This window comes from Fukomys damarensis, unplaced genomic scaffold (assembly GCF_012274545.1).
Source record: "Fukomys damarensis isolate Sample0158 unplaced genomic scaffold, DMR_v1.0_HiC HiC_scaffold_2, whole genome shotgun sequence".
Classification (NCBI taxonomy): domain Eukaryota; kingdom Metazoa; phylum Chordata; class Mammalia; order Rodentia; family Bathyergidae; genus Fukomys; species Fukomys damarensis.
The window spans coordinates 19918843-19927837 of NW_022900914.1; the positions used below are offsets into that span (position 1 = coordinate 19918843).

The 8995-nt window shown below is 40.5% G+C and overlaps 1 protein-coding gene across 5 annotated transcripts in view; it reads right to left on the reverse strand.

The window, feature by feature from the left end:
• The window catches only part of Slc8a1 (solute carrier family 8 member A1), a 349978-nt gene that overhangs the window by 296771 nt on the left and 44212 nt on the right, over positions 1 to 8995 (reverse strand). The window contains exon 1 of one of the 5 annotated variants that reach the window (XM_019204658.2): positions 1090 to 1132. The exons of 3 other annotated variants lie outside the window; for them this stretch is intronic. The gene's annotated coding sequence lies outside the window, so the exon portion shown is untranslated. Of the gene's footprint in view, positions 1 to 1089; positions 1133 to 8995 lie in introns of those variants that run through there. One more of the 5 variants, XM_019204662.2, reaches the window with a different exon arrangement.

An 8995-nucleotide genomic window follows, 5' to 3' on the forward strand; every position in this document is an offset into this window, starting at 1 on the left:
CCCTCGGGCGCCCTGGGCGACCGTGCAGGGAACCGGAGCGTCCCCAGCCCCGGCCGCGTAGGGAGCCCCCGGAGCCTCCGGGTCTCCAACGCTGAGAATATTTTTCGATTTCCTTCGGGGCTCTGGGCCCCGCAGTGCGTTGTGGCCACGCGCGCTAGCGCCGCGCTTCCGGACGCCTTGCCCATCGGTTCCACGCACAGACTGGCGCTGCAACTTTTCTTTTGAACCTTTCTCGCCTCATCCACAGATAGAACCCCGACTCCCACTCGCCTACCCGTTTCTCACCTCTGAATTTGTTACTCCAGATATATCTTCCTTCCTCCACATACTACCCCTGTGCTAAAGGAAGCTTTCTTTTAGTAAAGCTATCTGGGGATGAATCAATGATTAAAAAATAATCCTTACTCTGTTTTTCCTACATATCAGATATGCAGGCGTCTACGCTCTCTACTAGACGCTGAACGCACAGAGGGCTATGAGAGCAGGGGATTTCCACAGCCAAGAAGTCTTGTTGATATTTCCCTCAAAGATTGCAGCTCACCTGGGAATAAAGACCAAGAGGCTGCTTAGTGTGAAAGCCGTGCCGCTTTTAAACTGGAGAGGAGTAAAAGCTGAGCATTGAGAGAGTCAGGGAAGACCTAATGCAGCAATCGACGAACCATTCATTGCCCTTTCCAAGAGAAGCTTTATCACTGCCAATACATCACTCCCCCATAATTAATAAAGCAGCGCTGCGGCAGGCCCTTGCTCTCTTGACAACTCATTCATCCTTACAAACCCTTAATGACTTGGCAGGATGAAAGGCTGGACCCACCGTGGAGCTCATAGCTCTCAAACCTGGCTGCTCCTCAGACCTGCCTGGGGACCCACCCTGCAGAATGTGACGCAGACCCCAATTCGGTAGCTCGCAAATGGGGTCCCGGGTTTGCATTTCTGGAGCACCAGTTGATACTGGTGGCCTTTGGTGCTTGCTAAGGTGTGAGCAGTCAGTTGGGAGCTGCTTGGTGGATGGAGTGGGTAAGCAGAGGGAATAGCCACGCAGAAGGCAGAGAGTTTAAGTTTTCAGTGGAGTTCTTTGCTGGTACTTACACTTCGGTTCCGGCAGTCAGAAAAGAGATTCTGACTCCAGGAATTCCAGTCTGACTGCAACAAAACGGGGTGAGGTGGCCAAAGACAGAGAAGATGCCCTCCTCTGCCACCTTGCCGGTGTCTGTACCTCAGATCTGGGAGCTTTAAAAAATCTCTGTGTTTAGGCCACACCCCAGACTGATTAACTCAGAGTCTCTGGAACTAGACCTCATGCATCAGTAATTTGATTTTTTTTTAATGTTCCTTGCTCTATTCCTATGTGCAGTGAAGGTTGGGAAATACTGCTCTAGGCCAGTACTCCTCAAACGTGAATGTAGGGATGAGTCAGCTGGGGGTCTCAATATCTTATTCACTAGACCTTGATGGTTCCGGGGTCTGCATTTCTAACAAATTTACAAGTGCCACTGATGCTGGCTGAATGAGACGAGCTCTTCCACATCTGTCTAGTGGTTATGGACCACAGCTCTCAATGAAGAAACTCCAAGCTGCTTCTTGTCTTGCAAATTTGCAGGAATTCTTCCTTCCTAAGATCATTTTTTTATTTTTCTGAGTCAGATTTTCCTGGGAGCCACTGTCCACACAGGCTCCTTGTGATTTCATTGACTAGTGGCACGTGGGAAGACATAGAAGATCACCACCTATCTCTCCGTTTGAGCGTGACCTCAACCAAAAACCAACTTCCGGGAATGTGAGTGGCAGGTATTTGGCTCAGACTCAATGAAAGGGCCTTGGAGACAAACGAGGCTGTTCTCTAAATGACACAGAGAAAGGACTGTAACCAAAGACTCCAGGCGTAGGAAAATAGAGCAACCTGTAATAAAGGAGACACATGGAAGAGTGAAATAAGTGTGAGTGAACTCTATGACACTGCAATAGATTTTATGGGAAGGGTGTGGCCTGTTTTGCTATTGTAGGCTGCTTAGTAGCAAGATTTTCTTGAAAATGCAAGTATATCTGTGACAAAGGTTACAATGGCTTTGGTCTTTAAATGACTATGTGCCAGTGATGCCCAAAGTTCATTGTGTATTAAGCAAAAGGATGTTAAAGTTACATTCTGGCCCTCCTTATTCCTTCTCTTTCCTAGGGTGAATGAGTAGGTTAATTTGAATTCTTGGGGGAAAACGCTATGTGGTCTCTTCTCTTTATCTGGAATCATTAAAGAGAAGCAGCCTAGTGCCTGGTGATCTGATACTCTTTTTGATTTGGCTCAATTTCTGGACCCCTAATTTTCTTTTTATAGGCTCTTTATAATGGTTGCAGGGCCTGGGGCAAATCAAACCCTTTGCTCCCTTCTAAATGTCATACATGACTGGATTTTTATTGCAAGAATTATCAAAGGCTACGTCACCAGTACAAGGCAACAGGAGACTACAGCTCCAGGTAAGGAAATAATGTGGTCACTGCAGGCTGTGGCTTTGCAGATAAATATTGCACCTGAGCAGGTGATGATGTACACTCCAATTGCTATAGTATTTCTTAATGGTTTTCTCATGTGTCGATTGCTATTCTTTCCTCTGGCCTTGGGTTTTGGAGTCGCCATCCTCCACTGCTATCTTGCCAAAACAGTGTAGCACAACAACTTAGGGATTCCTCAGGAGTATCACTTAGATACATTCTGAAGATGGTTTGGGGTTTTATGAACTATTTCCTAGCAAATATTCAGGAGATCCTTTATTCATTTTCCATCCAAGTATAAATGATGAAAATTTTCTCTGACTTGTTATTCAGCCTACAGTTAGAAATGAAATCATGAATACCAAAAATTGTTTCAAAAATATCTAAAGCTGTATTAAAATACCCTACAGTATTTCACGATAGGGGAAATAAGTACTTTGTTATAGTTCTTTTCATTTTTGACTTTGAATTACCTAGGTAAGAGATACCACAACTGTTTTTTTCCATCACCTGGGCCTTTTAAATGTGCTAATATAATGCTAGTCACACCCTCCCCCTATACACACACCTAATTTTCTACTCTGCCAGCTGTCACCACCCACCTATCTGTTTGCTCACAGAATCAGTCTCATACTCCACATACTGCTTGTTATAGTTGAGACTCAAAATATTCCCCCAAGATAATCATTGTGTTGAAAACTTGGTTGCTTGGTCTTTGGGGAATAATTGGATAATAAGCACTCTACCTTCATATTTTAAGAGCATCATTGGGAGTGGATAGAACTTTAGGAGGTGGGGCTTCAGGGACCTGAGTAAGTTATGGAGCTATGCCTGGTCCTAGGCCTCTTTTCCTCTGATTCTGTCTCTTAGCCTCTTGAGGTAAGCAGCTTTTCCCCTCCATGTGCTGTATGCCACCATGTTCAGCTCTGCTTGTAGTGAAAGAGAAATCCATGGACTGAAACTGTGGACTGAAACCGTGAGCTAAAATAAATCTCTCCTCCTTTAAATTGCTCATGTCAGATATTTTATTACAGCAATGAAAAGCTGATTTACGCAATCGTTTCTACATAAGAGGAAGAAGTCACACTGCTCCCAGCCAGGCCTGTGGAGCACAGTGTAGCCATTTCTCCAATGGACCCTTTATTTTCTCCTGTAGTTTTTCTGTGCTGCCAATTGGATCCAGGGTCCTGTGCTTTAAGATTGACCATGGGGATTCTTTATTGACTTCTAAGTGCTATTTATCCCCTTTCCCAGGATCTTCTTTCTGCAGTTGAACTTTTACTTTTCTGCTTTATTTTGATCAGTTAAACACTACTGATGTACCCCCTCTTGTATGGGTTCTTGTAGCTAACAAAAATCTACAAAGTAAGAATAGCCTTCCAGGTAATTTTGAAGTTACAACCCTCCTCTTCTGTGCTACATTTCTGAGAGGTCACCCACTTCCTCTGAGTCTCCAATTAATTTGTTGTAGTCTTGGGATTGCAGAGACCTACAATTCTACATTTGGCCAACATTTACTCAAGGGTTAGGCTGTATAGAATTCTGATGGCTTTTTCTTTTTTTTTTCACCACTGATCCTTTTTACATAAATGAAATATCAAATTTATATCCCACAAATCTACCAATGGCAGAATCATTATCAAAATAATTAGTGGGTCAGAAAATAACTCTCTGATTCAGAGCCAAACTTGAAAGTCAAAATATGTGGGTTAGAGACCCACAGTTCTCTTCTTGCTTTGGGGTTTTGAGGAAGTTTTTTAAATTCTAGAAGATATTTTTTGTCTGGAAAATCTTGATTATGAAATCCCCCTTCAAGAAGTTGTAAGAAGTTGGTAAGCCTCATTCATGACCATAGTAATTAATCAATGATATTATTATTATTATTAGTGATAGTATAATTATGTAAAACTTATATCCATATATATTGTTAAAACCTAAATAACTAAGCTCTCCATAACCAGGCCATCTCATAAGTGATCATACTTGTGCTATGCTTTTGTTATATAGAGTTCTATACAGTGAGTAATCCAGTAAAATATGCATTTCTGCTTTAGGGAAAGCACTTTGCTTCTCTATAATGAAAAAAGCTGTTAGTATTTTCTGATTTTGTAAACATGGACAGTAATTATGTTTGTTCACAATATTTCTTTCTTTTTTAATGCATGGGTATCAACTTGATCACATATCTTTTAAATATGAGGGTAGGATTTGAAAGAGTCACTTTAAACCCTGTTGCAACTCAGATCCTGTTTGGCAATGTGGATTCAAGGGCTCCCCATCAATAACACCTCAAAATGAGCCCCCTGGGGTGCTCTGTCTTATGATTGAACCACATGGTCCATTTCTGAAGCAATGTCCCAGAGAGGCAGCAACTCAGCTTTTTCAGTAAATCTCTTTTCTAAGGCATTGTCTGTGATGTATAGCTCCCCCACAGCATCTTCAGTTGCTGGCCACTGATGTGAATCTGAGAACTGCCAGTATTTTAGTGGTTAACACATTGCCCAGAAAGTAGCTCTTGAACATTGTTGTGACAAAGATATCTATGGGGGAAACAGACTGAACTTGTGGCTGTCTCAATCTACGATTTTAATCGTGCTGCATGTGCTACAAACGGAAGTACCTGGATAGTGAAAGTGTATGTTCTCCTATCCAAAGATTCAGACTTAGTTTCCTAAAGAATTCTTAGTAATTACAATCATGTTCAGAAACTACATTCTATTACTTGTTTTTTTAATTAGCTCATGTTTGTAGTACATAATGATTACATTCCTTGTGAGGAGTTGCTATATGCATATATATAATCTTAATTCCATTTTTTCATCCCCTTCCCAAACTCTTTTGTTCCCCCTCCATCTTTTGGTCCCCTCCTCTTTTGCAAAAGATCTATCCCTGTTTCTCATTATCATTTGTTTTGCCCTTTAATTTATTTATATTTTGGGTTTCTCATATAAAAGAAATCATACAACATTTAAGCTATGTGTATGATTCATTTCACTTAGCATTATGGTCTCAAGGTGCATCCATTTACTTACAAATGACTCACATTTGTCCTTTATTTACTTTCTTTTAAATATCATCCTGTCTTGTGAAAAGCTTAGCTATGTTTGGATTACTTTCAACATGTCTAAGTGTGTAGATCAAAATAACCGGTAAGTTATTTATGTAGATATTAAAATTATTTGCTTCTTTAACTTACTTTTATATAACAAATTATTAAGAGCTAATTGGAGGAGATACGATTATTTTAATTTTTTAGACTGAGTATGCAAATTATAAAAGGAATTGCTTAATCCTAGCTGTACATATGTATCAAATCATTTGTTTTAAAATTATACTCAAGCCAAGTTCCCCTTACCGTTGGAGATTCTCTTCTTACTGATCAGAGGTCCTATCTGGATCCTGTGTGCATGTGTGTGTGTGTGGGTGTGTGTGTCTGGGTGAGGATGTGGATGTATTGGGGTATTTTTGGTTTTCTTGCTTTTCCATTACATTCTCTAGATACTTCTAAAGTTCAGTCAGGGCAGAAAACCACTGGCCTCAGCCTAAGTAGATATTATGATAAAGACTGGTGAAAAGCTCTCTTATATCCAGGACAATGTATTTTGTATTTTGCTCCATTGGGTATTGATATTTAACATTCTATAAAAATGAAAACTTTTCTTGGATGTTTATAAAAACCTACACATGTTTTAAGGCCTTCTTGAGTCTCTCAAAGGCAGAAGAGGGTGACTTAATTAATTTGACAAAGACACATAAGCAGATTGGAAGAAATGACTAGGAAGTGCAGTCCATAGCAGTTGGGTCTATGTCTGTCATGTTGAGTACTCATTCTACTTCTAGGACCTAGGGCATTTTTTGGAGTATGGTGGATGAAAATTGATAAAACATGTTATCCCCTGAAAGGGGACTGTTGTATGTGGTAAGAAGGTAGATTTTGCTTATAGGGTGAATTCTTTGGCCCTTGTCCACTGAAAAATGTAACTTAACACCAATTACCTCCTTGTAGTTGCAGCATAGGCCCTGGTTAGCAACTGACATAGTCACTGTATCCACACTCACAGTCCTGCCTGGCCACCTGCTCTGTGGTGACAGACAGATTATCTGTGACACTGCAGGAGCCTGAACCACACAGAGATGGCAATCTGACCAGGCCTCAGGCATGAGCCTGTAAACTGACCCTTTGCTACTTATCTCAGGAATTACTTATAAGCTCTCATTTGGCCCCATTTAAAAACAAGTCAGAGAACCTCTTATTTCCTCATTAAGCTCATTAAGTATATACTTTATGATTGTCATGCTTAAATTTTTGAAAATTGATTTTCAAGAATCAAGGAACTCTGAGCTTTCTGATTATGTTCATCCATTCATCACAGAACTCATTTAAGGCAAGAACATTTGGGAAAGAGAAAAATAGAAGACAGGTCTTAGTCATCGTATTAATCCATTTGCTCCTTCCCTTTTTCATGTATACATTCAACAAATATCTTTGAGAAGTTATTCTGGGTCAGGCAGTGTCACCCCAGACACTGAAGAAAGGACAGGGACAACATCAATAAAATTCCTACTCTTTTGAAACTTACATTCTATTAGGACAACAACATTCAGAAAGCAAAATGAACCAATCAACACATTGTAGGGTGGCAGAGAGAAATAAGCAGTATGCTTACTGCTATGAAAGCAGTAAAACAAGGGAAATGAAATAGGGATTTTGGGGAGGAAGTGCTAGTCTAGTTAGCCAGCCCTAGAGGGATGTGAATACTCTAAAATTTCCTATTGGCAACACCATCATTTCAGTTTTGCAGAATTCCAGGCAGGTTAAGTGATAGGCATTTAATTTGATTGTTTGATGATTATTTGCTGTCCTGCACTGAAGCTCTTCTGGAATTGCCACCTCCAAACCACCGGATTTCATTAGGGCTAACAACAGATGCATGGCCACAGAAAGTATACCTTTGTATTCAGGGACCTGTTCATATTATATAAACTTGTCAGTTGTCCCAAACAGACAGAATGCTCTCAGGAGTTGCACATAAAGTTACAGTGCTTCTTCTAAGGTGAAGATGCTATCATAATTCTAAGTGCCCCTTTAGTTTTATTTAATGAATAGCATCTCAGTAATGTACGTGCATGGCCAAGTTTATGTAAATAAGCTCTACAACAAGTGAACCCCTTGCCTCCAACTAACAACATTGGTAAGGGGAGAGGGGACTGTTATATGCATAACCGAGTGTTGGTTCCATGCTCCTTTTCTGGTGATCTGTCAACCCTTCCTTTTCCTTTTTCCTGTATTCTTATTTGAAATTACCCAATTTCACACAGGTTGTGTTTGTTTCTTCCTATTTGTTTTATCAAAAAAACAAACAAACAAACAAAAAAACATACAACTCTGAGTACAGAACTTGCTCAAGGAAAGATAACACCTGGATGGAAAATCATTTAACACCTCAAAGCGCTTACCTAATTCATAATTTATAATCAATATATTAAGAAAGGATGCAAATTAATGGATGATGCCTCATTATAGGGTGAACATATAGTGGAAATTTTGCAGCAGATTTACTGATTGGAGGTTTAAATCATTTAGGCGGTAAATAATGTGACTCCTCCATTCAGAGACATGGTGGTTGAAGCACACACTAGATACCACCACCCATGATCCCGAGGAATTTAGTCTCATAAGTAGAATTATTTTCAAGATTTTGAAGAAGCGAATTCTATGTGGCTTATGAAGGCACATTTTGATGGCATGTTTGAGACATACTAATGTGGAAATGACCAGTGATAAAGAGACTAGAGAAGAGATGATTAAAATTATCTCATAGAGGGCCTACAAAATGACTGTAAACGACAACCCCTTTTTCTGACTTTGGCTCTGTTCTTGGCAGAATTTCTTGCCCTCTAGGACCAGTAGTTTTTAAAAGCACTGTTTTCATTTTGAGGGAGTAATTCTGGATGGTTTCAACTGAAACACATATGATTTCTGTAAGGTTGTGAGTGTGCCGGGAGAAGCACGCACGCCGTGCCGTGGAACTGCCTGCCATGGTGGGTATGGGGGTGCGCGTCTGCCCAGAGGTCGGAGAGTATTTTGTTACTGAGAGGATGAATGGTGGTAATAAAAATCAGACTCCCAGTTGGTTTTATGATGCATTTAAACTTTTTAAAGACAATGTACCCCCTTATCCTCTGCACCTTAAACGCGCTGCCCCCCACTCCCTCTGTCCCCGGTGTGCTGCTGTCCTTTTACAGCAGTTGGAGAATATCTAGTCTTCTTTGTACAACATAGAGCTGAGTTGTAACAGCGGAACAGGTGAAAAGATACCTCACCCGTCCACTAAACTTTTACATCTACTCTGGAGTAAAGCTGAATGGAGCAATGTTTGGTGAAGCATGAACTTTAGATAGAGCCTCTTGCTTCCCCTAGCTATAATTATTTTTACTATTTTGCTATGATTGTAGAGTTATGCAAAATCAGTGGAGGCACTCTGAGTATACATGAAGACCATCACTATAA